The sequence below is a fragment of the Salmo trutta genome, chromosome 1 (genome assembly GCF_901001165.1).
Source record: "Salmo trutta chromosome 1, fSalTru1.1, whole genome shotgun sequence".
Taxonomy (NCBI): Eukaryota; Metazoa; Chordata; class Actinopteri; order Salmoniformes; family Salmonidae; genus Salmo; species Salmo trutta.
Window position 1 is genome coordinate 71,378,329 of NC_042957.1, and position 27,641 is coordinate 71,405,969.

Consider the following 27,641-nt stretch of genomic DNA (forward strand, 5'->3'; position numbering starts at 1 on the left):
TTTCTCTCGGTCTCTTCCTCTGTTTCTCTCGGTCTCTTCCTCTGTTTCTCTCGGTCTCTTCCTCTGTTTCTCTCGGTCTCTTCTTCTGTTTCTCTCTCTGTTTCTCTCTCTCGCTCTGTGAGATCGGTCATCCTCAAGCTACCGCCAGCGAAAATCAATTCCCAGTCGATACATGACGGGAACTTTCACAGAACCTCTGTCACCTGCTCTGCATACAGGCTCAACAGCTATGTCCCAAATGGCTCCCTTTTGTGCACTGTTGGTCCAGGGATAATATGGCTCTGGTAAAACATTAGCACACTATGTAGTGTATATGGTGTAGGAAACACCACCAGTATAGGCTATAGTTAGATTTGTATGAATGGTGTCGTAAAAATAAAATCACCTCTTATTAGGTGAATGTAATACTTTTGAAATGAATAGATTTGGTGGACAGTTTGAGTATTTTGACCCCCACAGTTCATTGGAAGTGGAAGTGTAAACTGTAGAAAGCTGTACAAGTATCTTGGTGGCATAGAGAAAATGTTGCTGTTGTAAAGCAATTGTACACAGTTTACCCTTGAGCTTAGAAAACATGTCCTGCAGTTCTATGCATGTTGCCATGGCTATTGTACCTCTGCTCAAACATTATAACAAAATGAATGGGCGTCTGCCCATCTGCCCTCGATTCTCCCTGACTTTCTAGCTTTTATTTGATTGTTAGTTCTCAAATATGGTGTTATTTAAAAATGTATATATACGCTGAACAAAAATATAAACGCAACATGTAAGGTGTTGGACCCATGTTTCATGAGCTGAAATAAAAGATCCCAGAAATGTTCCATACAGCGGTTACTCAACTAAAAGTTTGGAGGTTATGCTGCGGGACTTTGAGGTAATTTGTGGTTTAGTACGGTGCCCTGCATCACTGTGTCACTGCTCCAGACCAGCGCCAGGGGGAGTTAGAGCACTGATTATGCTTATTGGAAAATACTCTTTCAAAATTCATTTTATTTTCTCTGTTTGGGTATTGGTTACACTACAATTGGGGTGTGGAAATGTTATGCTCTTAGTACTGTAGCCTACTCCTGACCGTCAGGTTGTACAGTGCCATATTTTCCTAACGGAAACCTTGAGTTTTTTGGGGGAATAGAAACACCATAATATTAATCAAATTAATTCAGCCAAATTTATTTTAATCAATCCCATATACTACGTTCTTACACAAAAAGGGTTTACATTTTCTAGTACAGCCAATATTGAAGACTATCAAATGCTTCTCAAAGATGCCCTCTGGTGGTCAAACTAGCACTAATTAGCATTAATGGCAACAATGGCTGACAATTAAATAACGTGCCATAGAATTCTGCGGCAGCCCACAAGGTGTGCGCAGTACGACGCAACTTTTACAGGAAGAACCACTGTACACACACACTGCTTATTTCTCTCAAACTTTGTGTACAAGTTTGTTTACATCCCTGTTAGTGAGCATTTCTCCTTTGCCAAGATACTCCATCCACTTGACACATGTGGCATATCAAGAAGCTGATTAAACAGCATGATCATTACACAGGTGCCCCTTGTGCTGGGGCAATAAAAGGCCACTCTAAAATGTGCAGTTTTGTCACACAACACAATGCCACAGATGTCTCATGTTTTGAGGTAGTGTGCAATTGTCATGCTGACTGCAGCAATGTCCACCAGAGCTGTTGCCAGAGAATTGAATGTTAATTTCTCTACCATAAGCCGCATCCAATGTTTTTGAGAATTTGGCAGTACGTCCAACCAGCCTGACAACCGCAGACCATGTGTAACCACACTAGCCCAGGACCGCCACATCTGGCTTTTGCATCTGCAGGATCATCTGAGACCAGCCACCTGGACTTCTGATGAAACTGTTTGCACAACAGAATAATTTCTGCACAAGCTGTCAGAAACCATCACAGTGAAGCTCATCTGTATGCTCGTTGTCCTCACCGGGGTCTTCACCTGACAGCAGTTCGGTGTCGTAACCGACTTTAGTGGGCAAATGTTCACCTTCGATGGCCACTGGGGAAGTGTGCACTTCATGAATGAATCCTGGTTTCAACTGTACCAGGCAAATGGCGTCATGTGGGCGAGCTGTTTTCTGATGCCAACGTTGTGAGCAGAGTGCCCCATGGTGGCAGTGGGGTTATGGTATTGGGCAGGCATAAGCAATGGACAACAAACACAATTGAATTTTATCAATGGCAATTTGAATGCACAGAGATACCGTGACGAGATTCTGAGACCCCTTGTCCTGCCATTCATCTGCCGCCATCACCTCATGTTTCAGCATGATGCACAGCCCCATGTTGCAAGGATCTGTACACAATTCCTGGAAGCAGAAAAGGTCTTCCATGGCCTTCATACTCACCAGATATGTCACCCATTGAGAATGCTTGGGATGCTCTGGATCGACAGGTACGACGGCGTGTTCCACTTCCCGCCAATATCCAGCAACTTTGCACAGCTATTAAAGAGGAGTGGGGGAACATTCCACAGGTCACAATCAACAGCCTGATCAACTCTATGTGAAGGAGATGTCGCCCTTCATGAGGCAAATGGTGGTCACACCAGATACTGACATGTTTTCTGATCCATGCCCTTAACTTAAAAAAAGGTATGTGACCAACTGATGCATATCTGTATTCCCAGTTATGTGAAACCCATAGATTAGTGCTTAATTTATTTATTTCAATTGAGATTTCCTTATGAACTGTAACTCAGTAAAATCTTTGGAAATTGTTGCACTTATATTTTTGTTCAGTGTAGTTCATTCTTTTTTTTGTATGCTCTCTACCTGTTTATTTTCCATCCCCCAAATTACCACTATACAGGAAAAAAACGAATTATCTCCATATTAACCTGTTTGGTATAGGGGGCAGTATTGAGAATTTTGGAAAAAATATGTTCCCATTTTTAACGGCCTCCTACACCAACTCAGAAGCTAGAATATGCATATTATTGTTCAGGTTTGGATAGAAAACACTCTGAATTTTCTAAAACTGTTTGAATGGTGTCTGTGAGTATAACAGAACTCCTATGGCAGGCAAAAACCTGACAAGGTTTCAAGCAGGAAGTACCCTGTCTGACAAGGAGTCGTGCGTCTTACCTCTTTTTATTGAAAAGTAAGGATCTTAGCTGTAACGTGACAATTCCCAGGGCTCCAATAGGCTCTCAGAGCCCGCGAAATAACTGAAGGTTTACGAGGGAACCTCAGGTTGAAATATATTATCGCCTTTTGTAAGTGGATGCTCGGAGGACCTTTCAATGATGCGCGTGCATGAGTCGCTTCTGAGGAGAAATTTTATTCGGCTGTTTAGGCTCAATGCATACTCCCGGTCGGAATATTAACACTTCTCTATGACATAAATGGCATAAAAATTGGTTTTAAACAGCGGTTGACATGCTTCGAAGTACGGTAATGGAATATTTAGACATTTTTGACACGCCAATGCGCCATGCGCGACACCGCGAAAAAGCATTCTAGAACTCACGAACAAAACGTCGCTGTTGGAACATAACGATGGATTATTTGGGACCAAACCAACATTTGTTATTGAAGTAGAAGTCCTGGCAGTGTATTCTGATGAAGAACAAGCAAGGTAAGAACATCTTTCTTATAGGAAATGTGATTTTGGTGGAGGCTGACCTGGGTGGGTGTCTAAATAGCTAGCCCTGTAATGCCGGGCTATGTACTTAGATTATTGCAAAATGTGCTTCATCCGAAAAGCTATTTTAAAATCGGACATATCGAGTGCATAGAGGGGTAATGTATCTATAATTCTTAAAATAATTGTTATGCTTTTTGTGAACGTTTATCGTGAGTAATTTAGCAAACTGTTAGTAAATTCACCGGAAGTTTGCGGTGGTTATGCTTTTTCTGAACGTCACATGCTAATGTAAAAAGCTGGTTTTTGATATAAATATGAACTTGATTGAACAGACATGCATGTATTGTATAACACAATGTCCTAGGTGTGTCATCTGATGAAGATTATAAAAGGTTAGTGCTGCATTTAGCTGTGGTTTGGGTTTATGTGACATGATATGCTAGCTTGAAAAATGGCTGTGTGATTATTTCTGGCTGGGTACTCTGCTGACATAATCTAATGTTTTGCTTTTGTTGTAAAGCCTTTTTGAAATCGGACAGTGGGGTTAGATTAACGAGATTCTTGTCTTTAAATAGCTGTGAAATAGTCATATGTTTGAGAAATTGAAGTTATAGCATTTCTAACGATTCAAAAATCGCGCCACTGGATTTCAGTGGCTGTTACGTAGGTGGGACGAGTTCGTCCCACATGTACTAGAGAGGTTAAAGGAATAATTTGAGATTTTGGCAATGAAGCCATTTATCTGCTTCCCCAGAGCCGGATGAACAGGAACGGCTATGGATACTGTGACCACTAGTGTCCTCTTGGTAAAGAGACACTGTACCACTGTTCCCAGTCTGTTAGATCCCAGTGTCATCATGTGGTGCCTCAGAAAGAATCAGGCACAGTATATTCCCCGTGGACAGAACATTTTAAAGCCAGTTAAGCTATGCATAAAAGATTGGTCATAAGGGGAAGAAGAGCAGGAAAAAACAAAAAGACGGAACACTTCCATCCTTGGCTTTGCTAATGAGAGCTAAACGACTGTGGCCTAGTGGTTAGAGCGTTGGGCCAGTAACCGAAAGGTCGCAGGTTCGAATACCCGACCCGACAAGGTGAAAAATAGATTTGCACTTGAGCAAGGCACTTAATCCTAATTTCCTCAAGGGGTTTTGACCTACTATGGCCTACACTGTAAAATAACACGTCACTGTACCTATCTGGTGTATGTGACAATACATATTTCATTTTTTTTATACGTCTACCTGGTCGATCTCCTCTGTTTCTATCCATTCTCTCTTTGATTCTTCTGTGTCCTCTCTCGCACTCTTCTCTCTTTAGGCCTATTTCTCTCTCTACATCCCCATCTCTCTCTACATCCCCATCTCTCTCGCTCATCCCCATCTCTCTCGCTCATCCCCATCTCTCTCGCTCATCCCCATCTCTCTCGCCTCATCCCCATCTCTCTCGCTCATCCCCATCTCTCTCGCTCATCCCCATCTCTCTCGCTCATCCCCATCTCTCTCGCTCATCCCCATCTCTCTCGCTCATCCCCATCTCTCTCGCTCATCCCCATCTCTCTCGCTCATCCCCATCTCTCTCGCCTCATCCCCATCTCTCTCGCCCCATCCCCATCTCTCTCGCCCCATCCCCATCTCTCTCGCTCATCCCATCTCTCTCGCTCATCCCCATCTCTCTCGCTCATCCCCATCTCTCTCGCCTCATCCCCATCTCTCTCGCCTCATCCCCATCTCTCTCGCCCCATCCCATCTCTCTCGCCCCATCCCCATCTCTCTAGCCCCATCCCCATCTCTCTCGCCCCATCCCCATCTCTCTCGCCCCATCCCCATCTCTCTCGCCCCATCCCCATCTCTCTCGCTCATCCCCATCTCTCTCGCCTCATCCCCATCTCTCTCGCTCATCCCCATCTCTCTCGCTCATCCCCATCTCTCTCGCCTCATCCCCAATCTCGCTCTCGCCCCATCCCCATCTCTCTCGCCCCATCCCCATCTCTCTCTCCCCATCTCTCTCTCCCCATCCCCATCTCTCTCGCCCCATCCCCATCTCTCTCGCCCCAGCTCTCTCGCCCCAGCTCTCTCGCCCCATCTCTCTCGCCCCATCTCTCTCGCCCCATCTCTCTCGCCCCATCTCTCTCGCCCATCTCTCTCGCCCCATCTCTCTCGCCCCATCTCTCTCGCCCCATCTCTCTCGCCCCATCTCTCTCGCCCCATCTCTCTCGCCCCATCTCTCTCGCCCCATCTCTCTCGCCCCATCTCTCTCGCCCCATCCCATCTCTCTCGCCCCATCCCCATCTCTCGCCCATCCCCATCTCTCCTCCCCTCCATCTCTCTCGCCCATCCCCATCTCTCTCGCTCATCCCCATCTCTCTCGCCTCATCCCCATCTCTCTCGCTCATCCCCATCTCTCTCGCTCATCCCCATCTCTCTCGCTCATCCCCATCTCTCTCGCTCATCCCCATCTCTCTCGCTCATCCCCATCTCTCTCGCTCATCCCCATCTCTCTCGCTCATCCCCATCTCTCTCGCCTCATCCCCATCTCTCTCGCCTCATCCCCATCTCTCTCGCCCCATCCCCATCTCTCTCGCCCCATCCCCATCTCTCTCGCTCATCCCCATCTCTCTCGCCTCATCCCCATCTCTCTCGCCCCATCCCCATCTCTCTCGCCTCATCCCCCTCTCTCTCGCCCCATCCCCATCCCCATCTCTCTCGCCCCATCCCCATCTCTCTCGCCCCATCCCCATCTCTCTCGCCCCATCCCCATCTCTCTCGCCTCATCCCCATCTCTCGCCCCATCCCCATCTCTCTCGCTCATCCCCATCTCTCTCGCCTCATCCCCATCTCTCTCGCTCATCCCCATCTCTCTCGCCTCATCCCCATCTCGCCTCGCCCCATCCCCATCTCTCTCGCCCCATCCCCATCTCTCTCTCCCCATCTCTCTCTCCCCATCTCTCTCTCCCCATCCCCATCTCTCTCGCCCCATCCCCATCTCTCTCGCCCCATCCCCATCTCTCTCGCCCCATCCCCATCTCTCTCGCCCATCCCCATCTCTCTCGCCCCATCCCCATCTCTCTCGCCCCATCCCACTATCTCTCCGACCCCATCCCATCTCTCTCGCCCCATCCCCATCTCTCTCGCCCCCATCCCCACTCTCTCGCCCCATCCCCATCTCTCTCGCCCCATCCCCATCTCTCTCGCCCCATCCCCATCTCTCTCGCCCCATCCCCATCTCTCTCGCCCCATCCCCATTTCTCTCGCCCCATCCCCATTTCTCTCGCCCCATCCCCATTTCTCTCGCCCCATCCCCATCTCTCTCGCCCCATCCCCATCTCTCTCGCCCCATCCCCATCTCTCTCGCCCCATCCCCATCTCTCTCGCCCCATCCCCATCTCTCTCGCCCCATCCCCATCTCTCTCGCCCCATCTCTCTCGCCCCATCTCTCTCGCCCCATCTCTCTCGCCCCATCTCTCTCGCCCCATCTCCATCTCTCTCGCCCCATCCCCATCTCTCTCGCCCCATCCCCATCTCTCTCGCCCCATCCCCATCTCTCTCGCCCCATCCCCATCTCTCTCGCCCCATCCCCATCTCTCTCCATCTCTCCCTGTCTCTCTCCTTTCCTTCTTTAGCCGGGGCGTTTGATTGGCAAGTCTGTCAGTTAGTGGCCTGTTTTGGATTGGCCCATGCCATGGTGCCTTCCGGCAGAATTCTACTGTGGTTGGATGGCTTTGTACTGTACTAACCGTACTGTATTTCCTTGTATTACTAAATTGTTACAAGCACTTCCACTTTTAGTTGGCTAAAGAAGGAACTGGGTGCTCTCCAGTTTTTCTAATTTCCTCTGTCTTCTATAGTTCCTTACTCTTTCTGTTCACTCTCTGTGACTGTGTTTTTAGTGTGTATACGCATCTGTCTGTGCCACAGTGTGTGTCTACATGCATGTTTGTTTGCGTATATATATGCCACAGCCCAAAGTGTGTGTTTTGAGTGTGTGCATCAGACTGTTAAGTAATGTTTTCGCTCTTAATAATTGAAGGTTGTTTTCCAGAAGATTGCAGCATCTAACTGCATCAGTCTGGAAGTAATTCTACCACTTAAACAGTTACTGGTAAAGTAAATGAAGAGCGTGGAGGACAACTGTCAACTAGCATATTGTGGAAGCCTGCCCCTGCTTTCAGTGGTTGGCTGTCTGGCTCTTTGCTGTTCCTCACCCACCAATGGATGGATTTAGAATTGATAGTTTACGAATGGCTAATGAAGGTCAGGAGGAGGCTGAGATGGGACTGAATATTCATGAAGGTCGTGGTTAGGGCTGGCAATTGCCAGGGACCTCGCGATACAATATCATCATGGTACTTTGGTGCCGATGCTATATGTATTGCGATTGTCACGATTCTATATTTATTGCTTTGATGTTCCAAACATATTGCTCACTATGTCTGCTGCAGAGAGACGAGAGGCATGAGAAAATGAGTTGATCAGTCAGGGAAATAATAGCGCTGAAAACATGTTGGTTTACCATTATAAAAGATGGAGGACAAGCTATAGGATGAAATACACTGCAGTTTTGGCGCCAGTACAGTCGACTATCGCTAGCTAACACTACCAAGCAATAAAAAAAATTTAAAGTACAAATCAATACTTCGTCAAAGTATCTGTATACTATCGTGATATGTAACTTTATTGATTTGTGTTATTTCCCCATCACTGGTCATGGTTATTTATGTTCCCATGTATCTTCATCTAAATAGACGGTGAAAACAAGACCTGTTTCACTGATATTTATCAGGGGGGTCATGTTCATTGGACACCAAACGGAAGAAAACAGACAGGGCGGGACTACCTGAACTAGACCAATAAGAGATGCTAATTTTTGTTTCCTTTTGCAAAATATTATCAAATGTTTTACATTGTGTGCCGTAATGAACATGGCCCTGTTAAAAAAATTATAGACAGGTGGGTGAGGATCCGCAAAGAAACAGGCAACCTCTGAAAACGGTAATCCCTGTTTCTGTCCGTTTTCATCCGTTTGGTGCCTAATGAACATGACTTGGCTATCAGCAGATAGGCCTAGAAACAGTGCAACACTGAACCATTTCCACTTTAGGGAATCTTCCTGAAATGTTAACCCACAGCCAATAACCTGAGATGAGTGGAAATGGCAGACGGCATAATGAAAGACAAGAAAGGGGGGGGGGGGTTAGGGTTAGGGTTAGGTGTGTTGGCAGTGTTGGCAGCTTTCAGGAAGTCAGTGGTTCCTTTGATTTTAGGAGAAAGGGTTGCGACGACGAGCGAAAGGCGGCAGAGCACGTCTAATTTTTTTTTTTTATGCAATAAATCCTCTTGCATGATCAGAGGAACAGTTTCCCCCCTCACCCACCCCATACTTGTCTTATTCTTTGATGAAATATAAAGTAAGAGAGGGAGAGAGAAAGCAGTTGTGGCCTGTGGAGAACAGGATGAGGGACTGAGTAAATGTATTTCTGTCAAGATGACACATTCATTTTCTCTCGTCTCCCATACTTTCTTCTCTCATTTGTTCCCTCTCTCCCTCTCAGATCCCTCCATCTATGATGGGTCCCCACCACATCTCACTCACCCCGCCCAAACGGAGTCCAGGCAGATTATCTGTGTGGGTTGTTGTGAACTGACAGGCTTAGTTTCTGGCCGCTACCCAAGCCTTCCCTCCCTCTCTCTCCCCTCACACCATACCTCCCAGACCCAGCCACACTCCCCTCCTAGGCAAAGAGCTGTCTGATGGGGCATAGCTTTCTGTCAGCATGGCTGTGGCTGGCTGGCTGGCTGCTCTATCCAGCCCAAACAAAGGGACAACTAAGGCCTTCCATCTTCACACAGATCAAGGATCCCCTCCCATAGGCCCCTCTAACCATCCTAACCCAGCCTGTCTTCCAGGCTTGTCTTTAGCCTGTTCTAGATATGTACTGTCCTGTAGCCTGACATTCTGCTGCTTCTAGCTGTATTGTGCTGTCCTGTCAGATTTGTGTGCAGGACGACACTTTGCTCTGTAAATGTACTCTGTGTGAGTGTGCGTTTCTCTATCGCCTCTGGGCTGGTGTATCACCTCAGTGCTTTATAGGCGAGGGCATCACTGGTCAAGTGGATAAGACACTGTATACACACACTAGACCAAGCCAGCAGCTGGTTGTAACCCAAAATGACAATCTCCTGTCCCGTGAACCTTGTCCGTGCATCTTTCAAGAGGTACCAGGCTCCCCTCTGTTGATGCTCTACTGAAGCTACGTTTAAAACTGTCCAATTAAACACACTAGTTCCCCTGCCCATCCCTTTCTCTCTCTCTTCGTCCGTCTGTCTGTCTGTCTGTCTGTCTGGCCCATGTTCTCTCTATCTCGCTCTCTGCTGACCAGAGGCAGAGTCTTGAATCTGCCCACCATATCACAAAGCACCCAGACAATCAGTTGTCTCTGAGCCAGCCAGTGCCTCCATCTGGCTAATGACCTGTCAATCACTGGGCGGGGACAGGCCCAAAACTCTCCCATCCATCACTTTTACTGTGGACGCTTACTCCCCATTGTTCCATCACACGACACGCAGGCAGGCAACCTTTTAGTTCCTGGTTTCATTAACTTTATTGCTTTAAAAGCATTTTGGTGTCATCATATGTCACTCCTCTGATCTACTGAGCTATGGATGGTGGATTATTTTACATGTCCTCAGAGACCTCATCTGGGCTTCAGGCCTTCCGATTGGTGCCTTGGGGATTCTACCGAGGAGATTCTGTTCTCTGATTGGCTTGGTGATTCTAATCCGAGGGACCACTCTCACACTCTGCTGCTGGGCATCTGTTGGCTCCGAGGCATGACAGATGACCATGCAGTCCTTCCTTTGTTCGTCTAGGCAGGGCCATTCACCATCTGTAGTACACACACGCACACACAGGATTAATGTGCCCTCTGTGTTAGCTGGTAAAGTCAGGAATAGGCAGGGGAAAGCCCATCAAACCAGACCAGAGCCCAAACCTACATTTATCGTGTGTGTGTGTGTGTGTGTGTGTGTGTGTGTGTGTGTGTGTGTGTGTGTGTGTGTGGGAGGGGAGAAAAACCCTCCAGTGCTCTGTGTACACACCGAGATAAACACGGCTGCACTAATAACAATCAACAACCATGACTAGAGACAGAGAGAGGCTAGATTGTGCAGAGAGCAGAGGCAGTAGTAGACAGACCATATAGGTGTGTGTATTATGGAGAGGCTAGATTGTGCAGAGAGCAGAGGCAGTAGTAGACAGACAGTATAGGTGTGTGTATTATGGAGAGGCTAGATTGTGCAGAGAGCAGAGGCAGTAGTAGACAGACAGTATAGGTGTGTGTATTATGGAGAGGCTAGATTGTGCAGAGAGCAGGGGCAGTAGTAGACAGACCATATAGGTGTGTGTATTATGGAGAGGCTAGATTGGGCAGTAGTAGACAGACCGTATAGGTGTGTGTATAATGGAGAGGCTAGATTGGGCAGTAGTAGACAGACCGTATAGGTGTGTGTATAATGGAGAGGCTAGATTGGGCAGTAGTAGACAGACAGTATAGGTGTGTGTATAATGGAGAGGCTAGATTGGGCAGTAGTAGACAGACAGTATAGGTGTGTGTATTATGGAGAGGCTAGATTGGGCAGTAGTAGACAGACCGTATAGGTGTGTGTATAATGGAGAGGCTAGATTGTGCAGAGAGCAGGGGCAGTAGTAGACAGACCGTATAGGTGTGTGTATTATGGAGAGGCTAGATTGGGCAGAGAGCAGGGGCAGTAGTAGACAGACAGTATAGGTGTGTGTATAATGGAGAGGCTAGATTGGGCAGTAGTAGACAGACAGTATAGGTGTGTGTATTATGGAGAGGCTAGATTGGGCAGAGAGCAGGGGCAGTAGTAGACAGACAGTATAGGTGTGTGTATAATGGAGAGGCTAGATTGGGCAGTAGTAGACAGACAGTATAGGTGTGTGTATTATGGAGAGGCTAGATTGGGCAGAGAGCAGGGGCAGTAGTAGACAGACAGTATAGGTGTGTGTATAATGGAGAGGCTAGATTGGGCAGTAGTAGACAGACAGTATAGGTGTGTGTATTATGGAGAGGCTAGATTGGGCAGTAGTAGACAGACAGTATAGGTGTGTGTATAATGGAGAGGCTAGATTGGGCAGTAGTAGACAGACAGTATAGGTGTGTGTATAATGGAGAGGCTAGATTGGGCAGTAGTAGACAGACAGTATAGGTGTGTGTATAATGGAGAGGCTAGATTGGGCAGTAGTAGACAGACAGTATAGGTGTGTGTATAATGGAGAGGCTAGATTGGGCAGTAGTAGACAGACAGTATAGGTGTGTGTATAATGGAGAGGCTAGATTGGGCAGTAGTAGACAGACAGTATAGGTGTGTGTATTATGGAGAGGCTAGATTGGGCAGTAGTAGACAGACAGTATAGGTGTGTGTATTATGGAGAGGCTAGATTGGGCAGTAGTAGACAGACAGTATAGGTGTGTGTATAATGGAGAGGCTAGATTGGGCAGTAGTAGACAGACAGTATAGGTGTGTGTATAATGGAGAGGCTAGATTGGGCAGTAGTAGACAGACAGTATAGGTGTGTGTATTATGGAGAGGCTAGATTGGGCAGTAGTAGACAGACAGTATAGGTGTGTGTATAATGGAGAGGCTAGTTAGCTAGACCATGGTAGACCTAATCTGTGTGTTCACTTGTTAGGCCTATGTGTGTAGAGGGATGCAGTGCATGATCTTGGCCTATTCTAGTGAGTTTCTGTGCTCTTCGGTGTGTGTGAGTTAATGCCTGTACACCAGTAGTAAGTGTGTCTGGGTAATGATCATGATGGTGCTGGCTGCCTCTCTCTGAGGCTTTGCCCTCTGATCTATGATCTGGGCTCTACACCACTGATCTGGTTCATAGAGAGCACAACATGATGTCTATCCTCTTTAATGAGACGACAGCTCTCTAAGGCAGAGTTACACCAGTGTGTGAAGCATGGCAACAAAACATAAAGAAAGAAGAACTGGGTAGTGTCTCTAGCAACCAAACGATGAGAGAGTACACATTTGATTATACTGGTAAATGTGTGCTTTCATATTGTTTTCTTTGGCAACTGTGATATAAGCAGGATAAAGGCCTACGTTCTGTGCATTACCTTGGAAAAGAATTTACTCCGCAAAGGTACTTTGCTCCACATGGTTGCCCTGCGTCGTCCATTATTTCCAAGGTAATGTGCAGAATGTCAGTGTTTATCCCATACTTAAGTCATTTTTTTGTAAACAATCTACACAAAATACTCTCTCAAAGTGGAAACTTATTTTTGTTTTTAATTTTAAGAATCATACAAATTCAATAAATAAAATGTAGTTGCATCAGTATTCAGCTCCCTGAGTCCATACATGTTGGATTCAACTTTAGTGTTTAGCTTTAAACCCCTGGATTGTGCAATATTTGACTATTATTTTCATAATTCTTCAAGCTTTGTCAAGATGTTGGGGATCATGGGTAGACAGCAATGTTCAAGTCTTGCTATAGTATTTCAATCAGATTGAAGTCAACCGTAAATTGGTCACTCCGGAACATTCACTGTCTTCTTGGTAATCAACTCCAGTGTATATGTGGTAGAGGTCGACCGATTAATCGGAATGGCCGATTAATTAGGGACGATTTCACGTTTTCATAACAATTGGTAATCGATATTTTTGGACACTGATTTGCCAATTATTATTATTTTTTATTTTATTTAACTAGGCAAGTCAGTTAAGAACACATTCTTATTTTCAATGACGGCCTAGGAACGGTGGGTTAACTGCCTTGTTCAGGGGCAGAACGACAGATTTTTACCTTGTCAGCTCGGGGATTCGTTTTTGCAACCTTCTGGTTTCTAGTCCAACGCTCTAACCATCTGCCTTACATTGCACTCCACAAGGAGCCTGCGTGTCAGGCTGACTACCTGTTACGCGAGGGCAGCAAGAAGCCAAGGTAAGTTGCTAGCTAGCATTAAACGTATCTTAAAAACAATCAATCTTAACATAATCACTAGTTAACTACACATGGTTGATGATTATTACTAGTTTATCTAGCGTGTCCTGCGTTGCATATAATCGATGCGGTGCCTGTTAATTTCTCATTGAATCACAGCCTACTTCGACAAATGGGTGATGATTTAACAAGCGCATTTGCGAAAAAAGCACTGTTGTTGCACCAATGTACCTAACCATAAACATCAATGCCTTTCTTTAAAATCAATACACAAGTATATATTTTTAAACCTGCATATTTAGGTAATTTTTTTATTTATTATATATATATTTTTTTAGGGGTGGATCAGCTTAATATTGCGGAAAGAATATTGCTTCCATCAATCTAATTGTCTGCATCATTTCATATCCCCCATATATTTTTTGGGTAAATATATATATCCATACACTCATGCATACGTATACACATATATATACATACACATACCTATATAGACATACATACTTTTTTAAAGAATATACCTTTATTATTATTCCCCGCAAACCCTACCACCGATCCCCCAATTGGAGTAAACTAATAAACACTTCGGCTTTTACCTTCAATTTATTCATCTTATACACACTTTTTCAGACACAGTCTATTTTACAATAGTTATTTTTGGTTTGTTTTTAGTCCTTCCTCCGTGATCTCGCCATCACGGTTGACAATTCCATTGTGTCCTCCTCCCAGAGTGCTAAGAACCTTGGCGTGACCCTGGACAACACCCTGTCGTTCTCCGCTAACATCAAGGCGGTGACCCGATCCTGTAGGTTCATGCTCTACAACCTTCGCAGAGTACGACCCTGCCTCACACAGGAAGCGGCGCAGGTCCTAATCCAGGCACTTGTCATCTCCTGTCTGGATTACTGCAACTCGCTGTTGGCTGGGCTCCCTGCCTGTGCCATTAAACCCCTACAACTCATCCAGAACGCCGCAGCCCGTCTGGTGTTCAACCTTCCCAAGTTCTCTCACGTCACCCCGCTCCTCCGCTCTCTCCACAGCTTCCAGTTGAAGCTCGCATCAGCTACAAGACCATGGTGCTTGCCTACGGAGCTGTGAGGGGAACGGCACCTCCGTACCTTCAGGCTCTGATCAGGCCCTACACCCAAACAAGGGCACTGCGTTCATCCACCTCTGGCCTGCTCGCCTCCCTACCTCTGAGGAAGCACAGTTCCCGCTCAGCCCAGTCAAAACTGTTCGCTGCTCTGGCACCCCAATGGTGGAACAAGCTCCCTCACGACGCCAGGACAGCGGAGTCAATCACCCCCTCCTGGAGACACCTGAAACCCCACCTGTTTAAGGAATACCTAGGATAGGATAAAGTAATCCTTCTAACCCCCCCCCCTCTTAAAAGATTTAGATGCACTATTGTAAAGTGGTTGTTCCACTGGATATCATAAGGTGAATGCACCAATTTGTAAGTCGCTCTGGATAAGAGCGTCTGCTAAATGACTTAAATGTAAATGTAATGTATTTCTTATGTCCATCCAGTTTGATTTCTATTTGTAACTGTGCTATATCACAAAAGTTCTGAACCTATATACATTTTACAGACCTCGTATGTTTTACATTGTTTATCTTGTTATTAGTCCCACCCTTCAGCTCCATTCAACCTCTCCCATCTATCTCTCAACATCATCCATTTCGGATTTCTATTTGCCATATATTTTTCAACTGTGCTGTGATGCTTCACAAAACAATTGAACCTTTCTATTCTCATAGCTTCTACAGATTGTAAATTAAAAATAAACATTTTTACTAAAATTATTATTCTATTATTGATTGATAGACTATGGCTTTTCAAATCACCCAGTATTGCTATCTGCAGCGTTAGTTCTAGGCAAATGTTGTAATTCTTCAGCCATTCCTGGACCTGTGACCAAAAACAAGCTACATATGGACATACCAAAATAAATGATCTAATGACACTGCCTCCTCACAGCAGAATCTGCAGAGCTGGGAAGATTGTATCCCCCATATATATAACATTCTATTAGTTGCAAGAATTTTGTATAGTAATTTAAATGGAAAAATTCGAAGTTTTGAATCCGGCGTTTTGCGTATCAATTCATAAACCATGTGCCAGGGAATGGGTACATCGAAAATCTCTTCCCAACTATTTTGCAATTTATATGGCACAGCTGTCAGTTTTTTGGTCCTTAAATGAAATTTGTATGTTTTTTTTTATTTATCACACTTTTCTTTAACCATTTATATTCTTTAATACAGGGTCGACATACAAGTTCCTTACTTTTTCCCCTTCTACTTGCCTCTTCCATTTTTGTGGTAATGCTGCAATTAATAGGTTGTAATTTTGGGTAGAGCAGACATTTCCATATGTCTGTGTTAGCTGCATGTGTGACATCACTCCACCAGTCCTATTTATAATATCATTCACTAACACTATACATTTTTAAAAAATGTATTGGAAAAATTGTTTTTTTAATCAATTACTATATTTGAATTTAACCACAATATTTGTTGTATTATTTGTTCTGTCTTTTCAGGTGGATTAAACTGAAATTGCAACCAACTTTCTAAGGCTTGTTTAAAAAATAAAGATATTTTGGAGATTATTTCCTTTTCAAACAACTGAAAGTGGGCAGGTGTAATCTGAATAAATGGAAAAATGCCCTTCTTGAACATATGAGACATTCGTACCAATTTACTACAAAACCAGTTTGGATTTAAGTATAACTTTGGTATGACTGATGCCTTTATTGAGAGGTCTAATGCTTTAATATTTAATCATTTCTGCCCTCCGAATTCATAATCGTTATATAAATAGGCCCTTTTAATTTTATCTGGTTTGCCGTTCCAAATAAAATTGAATATTTTTTTGTTCATATAATTTAAAATGCAGGTCACTAGGTGTAGGCAAAAACATAAGCAAATAGGTAAACTGTGATATGACTAAAGAGTTAATCAGGGTGATTTTTCCACAAATAGACAGGTATTTTCCTTTCCATGGTAGCAAGATCTTATCTATTTTTGCTAACTTTCTATAAAAATGTATTGGAGTGAGAATTTCTTTCTTTTGAGATTTGTATACCGAGTATGTCCACATCTCTGTCAGACCATTTAATTGGTAAACTACATGGTAATGTAAAATTAGCATTTTCTATTGATCCAATACGTAATATAGTACACTTAACATTTATTTGGTTTTAATCCAGAGAGGATAGCAAAAGTATCTAGATCCTCTATGAGGCCGTGGAGAGACTCTAATTGTGGTTTTTAAAAGAAACCATGAATCATCGGCGTACAATGACACCTTCATTTTTAAGCCACGGATTTCTAGTCCCTTAATATTATTGTTTGATCTAATCTTAACAGCTAACATTTTAATGGCAATAATAAATAAATATGCCGATAGTGGACAACCTTGTTTTACTCCTCTAGATTGTTTAAAACTTTCAGAGATGCAGCCATTATTTACTATTTTACACCTAGGGTTACTATACATAACTTTAACCCATTTTATAAGAGATTCCCAAAATTGTAATATTCTTGGCATTTATATATAAACTCCAGTCGTACTTTATCAAAAGCCTTTTCAAAATCAGCTATGAAAACCAGGCCTGGTGTCCCCGATATTTCATAGTATTCTATTGTTTCCAGTACTTGTCTTATATTATCTCCAATGTATCGTCCATGTAAAAAAACCTGTCTGATTAGGATGAATAATATCTGACAATACTTTTTTTTAATTCAATGCGCCAACCATTTGCTAGGATTTTTGCATCACAACACTGAAGTGTAAGAGGGCTCCAATTTTTTTAAATGGACTGGATTTTTATATATACGGTGGGGGAAAAAGTATTTGATCCCCTGCTGATTTTGTACGTTGCCCACTTACAAAGAAATGATCAGTCTATAATTTTAATAGTAGGTTTATTTGAACCGTGAGAGACAGAATAACAACAAAGAAAATCCAGAAAAACGCATATAAAAAGATATATAAAATTATTTGCATTTTAATGAGGGAAATAAGTATTTGACCCCTCTGCAAAACATGACTTAGTACTTGGTGGCAAAACCCTTGTTGGCAATCAGAGGTCAGACGTTTCTTGTAGTTGGCCACCAGGTTTGCACACATCTCAGGAGGGATTTTGTCCCACTCCTCTTTGCAGATGTTCTCCAAGGTTTCGAGGCTGACGTTTGGCAACTCGAACCTTCAGCTCCCTCCACAGATTTTCTATGGGATTAAGGTCTGGAGACTGGCTAGGCCACTCCAGGACCTTAATGTGCTTCTTCGTGAGCCACTCCTTTGTTGCCTCGGCCGTGTGTTTTGGGTCATTGTCATGCTGGAATACCCATCCACGACCCATTTTCAATGCCCTGGCTGAAGGAAGGAGGTTCTCACCCAAGATTTGTACATGGCCCCGTCCATCGTCCCTTTGATGTGGTGAAGTTGTCCTGTCTCCTTAGCAGAAAAACACCCCCAAAGCATAATGTTTCCACCTCCATGTTTGACGGTGGAGATGGTGTTCTTGGGGTCATAGGCAGCATTCCTCCTCCTCCAAACACAGCGAGTTGAGTTCTGTCAAAGAGCTCCATTTTGGTCTCATCTGACCACAACACGTTCACCAGTTGTCCTCTGAGTCATTCAGATGTTCATTGGCAAAATTCAGACGGGCATGTATATGTATTCTTGAGCAGGGGGACGTTGCGGGCGCTGCAGGATTTCAGTCCTTCACGGCGTAGTGTGTTACCAATTGTTTTCTTGGTGACTATGGTCCCAGCTGCCTTGAGATCATTGACAAGATCCTCCCGTGTAGTTCTGGGCTGATTCCTCACCATTCTCATGATCATTGTAACTCCACTAGGTGAGATCTTGCATGGAGCCCCAGGCCGAGGGATATTGACAGTTCATTTGTGTTTCTTCCATTTGCAAATAATCGCACCAAATGTTGTCACCTTCTCACCAAGCTGCTTGGCGATGGTCTTGTTGCCCATTCCAGCCTTGTGTAGGTCTACAATCTTGTCCCTGACATCCTTGGAGAGCTCTTTGGTCTTGGCCATGGTGGAGAGTTTGGAGTCTGATTGATTGATTGCTTCTGTGGACAGGTGTCTTTTTTACAGATAACAAGCTGTGGTTAGGAGCACTCCCTTTAAGAGTGTGCTCCTAATCTCAGCTCGTTACCTGTATAAAAGACACCTGGGAGCCATAAATCTTTCTGATTGAGAGGGGGTCAAATACTTATTTCCCTGATTAAAATGCAAATCAATTTATAACATTTTTGACATGCGTTTTTCTGGATTTCTTTGTTATTCTGTCTCTCACTGTTCAAATAATCCTACCATTAAAATTATAGACGGATCCTTTCTTTGTCAGTGGGCAAACGTACAAAATCAGCAGGGGATCAAATACTCTTTTCCCCCACTGTACCATTTGGGTCCTGTTTCAGTAATAATATCGGACCTTCTTGTTGCGTGTCTGATAATCTACCATTTATATAGGAGTGGTTAAAACATGCTAATAATGGTCCTTTGAGTATATCAAAACAAGTTTTGTATACTTCCACTGGTATCCCATCCAGCCCTGGAGTTTTCCCATCCTTAAAGGCCCCAATTGCATCAAACAGTTCCTCCTCTGTAATTTGGCCTTCACATGAGTCTTTCTGTACAGATGTTAATTTTACATTATTATTAGGAAAAAAATCCATACAATTAGTTTCAGTTAGTAGAGATGGAGGAGCCTGAAACGAAAACATATTCTATTTAGTTAATATTGCCTGCTAACATGAATTTCTTATAACTAGGGAAATTGTGTCACTTCTCTTGCGTTCCGTGCAAGCAGTCAGGGTATATGCAGCAGTTGGGCTGCCTGGCTCATTGCGAACTGTGTGTAGTCCATTTATTCCTAACAAAGGCCGTAATTAATTTGCCAGAATTTGTACATAATTATGACATAACATTGAAGGTTGTACAATATAACAGCAATATTTAGACTTAGGGATGCCATCCGTTAGATAAAATACGGAACGGTTCCGTATTTCACTGAAAGAATAAACATTTCGTTTTCAAAATGATAGTTTTCGGATTCGACCATTTTAATGACCAAAGGCTCGTATTTCAGTGTGTTATTATGTTAGAATTAAGTCTATGATTTGATAGAGCAGTCTGACTGAGCGATGGTAGGCACCAGCAGGCTCGTAAGCATTCATTCAAAAAGCACTTTTGTGCGTTTGCCAGCAGCCCTTCGCAATGCTTCAAGCATTGTGCTGTTTATGACTTCAAGCCTATCAACTCCCGTGATTAGGCTGGTGTAACCGATGTGAAATGGCTACCTAGTTAGCGGGTGCGCGCTAATAGCATTTCAAACAGTAGTTGTTCCCCTTGCTCTACATGGGTAACGCTGCTTCGAGGGTGGCTGTTGTCGATGTGTTCCTGGTTTGAGCCCAGGTAGGAGCGAGGAGAGGGACGGAAGCTATACTGTTACACTGGCAATACTAAAGTGCCTATAAGAACATCCAATAGTCAAAGGTATATGAAATACAAATCGTATAGAGAGAAATAGTCCTATAATTCCTATAATAACTACAACCTAAAACTTCTTACCTGGGAATATTGAAGACTCGTGTTAAAAGGAACCACCAGCTTTCATATGTTCTCATGTTCTGAGCAAGGAACTTAAACGTTAGCTTTTTTACATGGCACATAGTGCACTTTTACTTTCTTCTCCAACACTGTGTTTTTGCATTATTTAAACCAAATTGAACATGTTTCATTATTTATTTGAGGCTAAATTGATTTTATTGATGTATTATATTAAGTTAAAATAAGTGTTTACATTTACATTTACGGCATTTAGCAGACGCTCTTATCCAGAGCGACTTACAAATTGGTGCATTACGTGTTCATTCAGTTTGTTGTAATTGTCATTATTACAAATACATTTTAAAAATCGGCAGATTAATCGGTATCGATTTTTTTTTTTGGTCCTCCAATAATCGGTTTCGGCGTTGAAAAATCATAATCGATCGACCTCTAATATGTGGCCTTGTGTTTTAGGTTATTTCCCTGCTGAAAGGTGAATTCCTCTACCAGTGTCTGGTTTAAAGCAGACTAAGGCAGGTTTTGCTCTAGGATTTTGCTTGTGTTTAGCCCTATCCATTTCTTTTTGTCCTGAAAAACGTCCCAGTATTTGCCGATGTCAAGGATACCTACAGTTGAAGTCGGAAGTTTATATACACCGTAGCCAAATACATTTAAACTCCGTATTTCACAATTCCTGACATTTAATCCTAGTAAATATTCCCTGTTTTAGGTCAGTTAGGATCACCACTTTATTGGTAGCATTGACTTTAAATTGTTTAACTTGGGTCAAACGTTTCGGGTAGCCTTCCACAAGCTAAGTGTTCCAACCTAAGTGTATGTAAACTTCCGACTTCAACTGTATACCATGATGCAGCCACCCCCATGCTTGACAGTAAGGAGGCAGTTTGTCTCTTCAGTGATGTGTTGGCTTTGCATTTAGGCCAAAAATTGTATTCATTTATCATGTTTTTTGCAGTATTAAGTGCTTTATTGCATACAAGATGCATGTTTTGTTATATTATTTAGTATATTTGTGTTCTTCTTTTCACTGTCATTTAGGTCATTATTGTGTTGTTGATCCATCAGTTTTCTCCCATCACAGCCATTGAACGCTGTTTTAAAATCCCCAATGGCCTCACTTATTTTTTATTTACCTTTATTTAACCAGGCAAGTCAGTTAAGAACACATTCTTATTTTCATTGATGGCCTAGGAACGGTGGGTTAACTGCCTTGTTCTGGGGCAGAACGACAGATTTTGACCTTGTCAGCTTGGGGATTTGATCTTGCAACCTTCCGGTTACTAGTCCAACGCTCTAACCACTAGGCTACCTGCCGCCCTCGTGGTAACATCCCTGAGCGGTTTAATTCCTGTCCTGAAGCTCAGTTCAGAAGTACACGTGTATCTTTGTCTAGATGCTTTAATACATAATGTAGAGCAGCATTCTTAACTAGACCAGGGATGGGAGCGGCCACCCTTTTGTACGAACTCAGTCAAGACCTCCACTTACTGTTCAGACTTAGAATAGAATAATACACAAGGTGACCTTTCTGAATGTGGTTGTGCAGCAGTTTTCCTCTTGCTAAGTCAGTCACTGATAGTCACTGTCAGATATTTTTTTCCCACTTTGACATAAGAGTATTGTGTGTGTGTTGACAAAAAATGACAAATCTATTTTAATCCCACTTTGTAACACAATGACGTGAAGAAATACAAGGCGTCTGAATACTGAATATACACCCTTCATCACACACACATATATATACACACATACATACACACGTCTGAACAGCAGCACATCACCAAACACCATTTGATCGTGGTAGCATCAAAGCAGCTTGTCTCCAAGCTCAGCTCAGCTCTGTGATGATGATGCTGCTGCTGCTTAGAGAGAACATGCTGCATAGTGTGGGTACACTCACCATTCTGTTTCATGTCTCTCCTGCTTCCACAGGGTGAGGTTGGCTGGAAGGTGTGTCTACATGGGGCCTGTTAAAGGCAGTAAGGTGTGTGTGTGGCAGGTTCAGACAGCAGAGGAACTGGACGGTAGTCGGGGTGTAGTACTGTGGAATGGTATAGAGATGGTTATTCTATGCCACACGTCTTCCACGATGCTTCTCTGTCTCGTGCTGCTCAGTGAGCCTGGGGCCGACAGGCTAGGCGTTAGTCAGTCAAGGGGAAAGTAGAGCGAGGAGGGGAGACGTCACCTGACACAGCCCTGGCTTGCACCCTCAGGGGGTCAGTCAGAACAGCACTGGAGCATCAGCATCCACCCCCTCTTCCTCCTCAACCTCACCACTATTAAATATAGAAACGCAGAGGAGAGGACACGAGAGTAAATGTCTGTGAGGTTGTGTGTGTCAGGGAGTCTGTTTATGATGGCGTGTGTGTACATGCACACCCATGTGTGTGTGTCCATCTCCGGCAGAGCGGCTTATTGCATGTGAAACAGTGTGGTGAGTCACTGCTCTCATGGTCTGCTTCTACCCCCCTGTTCACTAGCTGTGGGCCCTGCCTCTCTCCCAACAGTCTCTTTCTTTGCCCTGCCTGTCTCTTCCCTTGCCCTGCCTGTCTCTTCCCTTGCCCTGCCTGTCTCTTCCCTTGCCCTGCCTGTCTCTTCCCTTGCCCTGCCTGTCTCTTCCCTTGCCCTGCCTGTCTCTTCCCTTGCCCTGCCTGTCTCTCTCCCCTCTCCCAACAGTCTCTCTCCCCTCTCCCAACAGTCTCTCTCCCCTTGCCCCGCCTGTCTCTCTCCCCTTGCCCCGCCTGTCTCCCCTCTTCCAACAGTCTCTCTTCCTTTGCCTCGCCTGCCCCGCCTGCCTCACCCTCTCCCCCTGCCCCGCCTGTCTCCCCCTGCCCCGCCTGTCTCCCCCACTCCCAACAGTCTCTCTTCCTTTGCCTCGCCTGTCTCCCCCTCTCCCCTTGCCCCGCCTGTCTCCCCTCTTCCAACATTCTCTCTTCCTTTGCCTCGCCTGCCCCGCCTGCTGTCTCCCCCTGCCCCCCCGCCTGTCTCCCCTTGCCCCGCCTGCCTCCCCCTGCCCCGCCTGTCTGCCTCCCCCTGCCCCGCCTGTCTGTCTCCCCCTGCCCAGCCTGTCTCCCCCTGCCCCGCCTGTCTCTCTCCCCTTGCCCTGCCTGTATCCCCTTGCCCCGCCTGCCTGTCTGTCTCCGCCTGTCTCCCCCTGCCCCGCCTGTCTCCCCCTGCCCCGCCTGCCTGTCTGTCTGTCTCTCCCTGGGCCTGGAACCAATGGAGAGATGCAGTGAGAGACGCTCCCTCTGCTAGTACCTGTAAAACTCTTGAGCTAATGATAATGAGGTGTAGGAGGGACTGTCTTTAGAGCACTAGCCTGCCTTGTCTGTCTACTTATGATCACAATCACACTTCCTGCATCCTTCCTCTCTCTCTTTCTCCTCTCTTTTTCTCTCATCTTTCTGCTTCTTTCTCACTCTCTCGTTCATATAAGCCTACATCTAACGTCTGCCTTTCAGCCTCATTCTACTCTCCATCTCTTGCTCATGTCATTGAGTGTGGTGGTAATGGCTGTGTCTAGCCCAGGGCTCTCCAACCCTGTTCCTGGAGAGCTACAGTCCAGTAGGTTTTAACTCCAACCCTGTTCCTGGAGAGTTACAGTCCAGTAGGTTTTAACTCCAACCCTGTTCCTGGAGAGCTACAGTCCAGTAGGTTTTAACTCCAACCCTGTTCCTGGAGAGCTACAGTCCAGTAGGTTTTAACTCCAACCCTGTTCCTGGAGAGCTACAGTCCAGTAGGTTTTAACTCCAACCCTGTTCCTGGAGAGCTACAGTCCAGTAGGTTTTAACTCCAACCCTGTTCCTGGAGAGCTACAGTCCAGTAGGTTTTAACTCCAACCCTGTTCCTGGAGAGCTACAGTCCAGTAGGTTTTAACTCCAACCCTGTTCCTGGAGAGCTACAGTCCAGTAGGTTTTAACTCCAACCCTGTTCCTGGAGAGTTACAGTCCAGTAGGTTTTAACTCCAACCCTGTTCCTGGAGAGCTACAGTCCAGTAGGTTTTAACTCCAACCCTGTTCCTGGAGAGCTACAGTCCAGTAGGTTTTAACTCCAACCCTGTTCCTGGAGAGCTACAGTCCAGTAGGTTGTAACTCCAACCCTGTTCCTGGAGAGCTACAGTCCAGTAGGTTTTAACTCCAACCCTGTTCCTGGAGAGTTACAGTCCAGTAGGTTTTAACTCCAACCCTGTTCCTGGAGAGCTACAGTCCAGTAGGTTTTAACTCCAACCCTGTTCCTGGAGAGCTACAGTCCAGTAGGTTTTAACTCCAACCCTGTTCCTGGAGAGCTACAGTCCAGTAGGTTTTAACTCCAAACCTGTTCCTGGAGAGCTACAGTCCAGTAGGTTTTAACTCCAACCCTGTTCCTGGAGAGATACAGTCCAGTAGGTTTTAACTCCAACCCTGTTTCCTGGAGAGCTACAGTCCAGTAGGTTTTAACTCCAACCCTGTTCCTGGAGAGCTACAGTCCAGTAGGTTTTAACTCCAACCCTGTTCCTGGAGAGCTACAGTCCAGTAGGTTTTAACTCCAACCCTGTTCCTGGAGAGTTACAGTCCAGTAGGTTTTAACTCCAACCCTGTTCCTGGAGAGCTACAGTCCAGTAGGTTTTAACTCCAACCCTGTTCCTGGAGAGCTACAGTCCAGTAGGTTTTAACTCCAACCCTGTTCCTGGAGAGTTACAGTCCAGTAGGTTTTAACTCCAACCCTGTTCCTGGAGAGCTACAGTCCAGTAGGTTTTAACTCCAACCCTGTTCCTGGAGAGCTACAGTCCAGTAGGTTTTAACTCCACCCTGTTCCTGGAGAGTTACAGTCCAGTAGGTTTTAACTCCAACCCTGTTCCTGGAGAGCTACAGTCCAGTAGGTTTTAACTCCAACCCTGTTCCTGGAGAGCTACAGTCCAGTAGGTTGTAACTCCAACCCTGTTCCTGGAGAGCTACAGTCCAGTAGGTTTTAACTCCAACCCTGTTCCTGGAGAGTTACAGTCCAGTAGGTTTTAACTCCAACCCTGTTCCTGGAGAGCTACAGTCCAGTAGGTTTTAACTCCAACCCTGTTCCTGGAGAGCTACAGTCCAGTAGGTTTTAACTCCAACCCTGTTCCTGGAGAGCTACAGTCCAGTAGGTTTTAACTCCAACCCTGTTCCTGGAGAGATACAGTCCAGTAGGTTTTAACTCCAACCCTGTTCCTGGAGAGCTACAGTCCAGTAGGTTTTAACTCCAACCCTGTTCCTGGAGAGCTACAGTCCAGTAGGTTTTAACTCCAACCCTGTTCCTGGAGAGCTACAGTCCAGTAGGTTTTAACTCCAACCCTGTTCCTGGAGAGTTACAGTCCAGTAGGTTTTAACTCCAACCCTGTTCCTGGAGAGCTACAGTCCAGTAGGTTTTAACTCCAACCCTGTTCCTGGAGAGCTACAGTCCAGTAGGTTTTAACTCCAACCCTGTTCCTGGAGAGTTACAGTCCAGTAGGTTTTAACTCCAACCCTGTTCCTGGAGAGCTACAGTCCAGTAGATTTTAACTCCAACCCTGTTCCTGGAGAGCTACAGTCCAGTAGGTTTTAACTCCAACCCTGTTCCTGGAGAGTTACAGTCCAGTAGGTTTTAACTCCAACCCTGTTCCAGGAACAGGGTTGGAGTTAAAACCTACAGGAGGGTAGCTCTCCAGGAACAGGGTTGGAGTTAACCTACAGGAGGGTAGCTCTCCAGGAACAGGGTTGGAGTTAAAACCTACAGGAGGGTAGCTCTCCAGGAACAGGGTTGGAGGGCCCTGACTAGCCTGTCTGTGTTATCAGGCTCCAGTCTGAATGTGATTCTCCTGCGCCTGCCACTATTAGACCCCGCCCCCCTCCATTAGATCCCATTCATCCCAGTGTGTTAAGCCGCGCCCACGCCAGACTGAATGAAAACAGAGCTTAGTGTATGTGGCCCTGAATTTCCAGCTTACTGCACCATCATCAATCCTCCCCGGGCTCCTAATGCTGCGCAACAACATAGACGTGCGTGTCTGTGTCCTATTTCAGTGATATGATGATATAACTGCAATCTTATATCACCACGGTGGCAGTCATAACCGTGTAGGTGGACAATAGCCTAGTCTTCTCTCACAGTGTATCTGGTCCTCCTATGATGAGGTGTTTGTAGTGGCTGCAGCCTGCCAGCAGCATTACTCTGGGCTCTGTGGAGATGACATGGGAGGAAAATCAGACTGGCATAGCTGTCAGTGCAGCTCTTTTCCTGACACTCCCCCTGCAGGCCAGAACTGCACGCTGCAGCTCTTTCACCATGCTGTCCGATGGCACCCGGTGATCTGCCTGTCACTGGAGTCAGTGTTTCCCAAACATAGATTTTCTTACTTGTGAGGGAGCAAAGCATTGTGAAGCAACATCCAGTGATGCAAACAACATTCAAGCAAAACCAACAAAGGCTCCAATTTGTGTGCGGTGGGGAGCCATAGCTAGACCGCTAAATGACTTAAGTTATAGCAGGGGAAACAAGCTGCCTCATCAATGCCACATTGGCAGACAGAGAGAGCCAGTAAATGCACTGGCATTACACTGTGGCCTGTCTCTGAGTCATGAGTCTGTTTCTCACAGTGACTGTTTCCTTGTGTCTTCTCTCCTAACCAGTCACACTGTGTTTCATAGCGATATAATGTGGAGGAAGTGAAACTGAGACCGGGCTGGATCTTTTATGACCCCTTTACAATGGTTCTCCATGCTGTCGTAATGGTGTCGGGTTGTTTCATTGGGTTGCTGTTCGTCAGGTAGCCTACCTTTTGTGTGGTGTTCCTTGCTCTAGGCCTAATACCTTGTGTGTGTGTGTCAGTGAGCGTCATGTCAGTGGTTACTGTGTTCTTACTATCGCTTACTCACATTTCCAGAAACATGGTTGAAATGGACACTGAACTGCAGATATTAGTCTTTAATCTTTCTCCATGCTCTATTCCACCTTTCTTTCCTCCCCCTCTCCCTCCCTCTGCCCAGCAGGTGATGTAGTGACACCTGTTTCCTGATGGCTTTTATTAGAGCTCTCTTTCTCTCTCACCTCTCCTTTCTGTCACTCTGTCTTTGACTCTCTCCTCTCTCCCCCTTATCTCGCCTCTGTCCATCTTTCCTCTCTCCATCTCTCCCACTCTCTCTGCTGCTCTTTCTCTCATTTCTCCATCCCTCCTCTCCATCTCTCCCACTCTCTCTGCTATCTCTCTCTCATTTCTCCATCCCTCCTCTCCATCTCTCCCACTCTCTCTGCTATCTCTCTCTCATTTCTCCATCCCTCCTCTCCATCTCTCCCACTCTCTCTGCTATCTCTCTCTCATTTCTCCATCCCTCCTCTCCATCTCTCCCACTCTCTCTGCTATCTCTCTCTCATTTCTCCATCCCTCCTCTCCATCTCTCCCACTCTCTCTGCTATCTCTCTCTCATTTCTCCATCCCTCCTCTCCATCTCTCCCACTCTC

General features: G+C 45.2%; 1 long non-coding RNA gene across 1 annotated transcript; it reads left to right on the forward strand.

The window, feature by feature from the left end:
- Positions 1-9,168: 9,168 nt before the first annotated feature.
- On the forward strand, positions 9,169-12,623 carry LOC115206883 (uncharacterized). The gene is made up of 2 exons (XR_003880867.1): positions 9,169-11,300; positions 11,379-12,623. It is a non-coding gene; the product is annotated as an uncharacterized LOC115206883 (long non-coding RNA).
- The last annotated feature ends 15,018 nt before the right edge of the window (positions 12,624-27,641 follow it).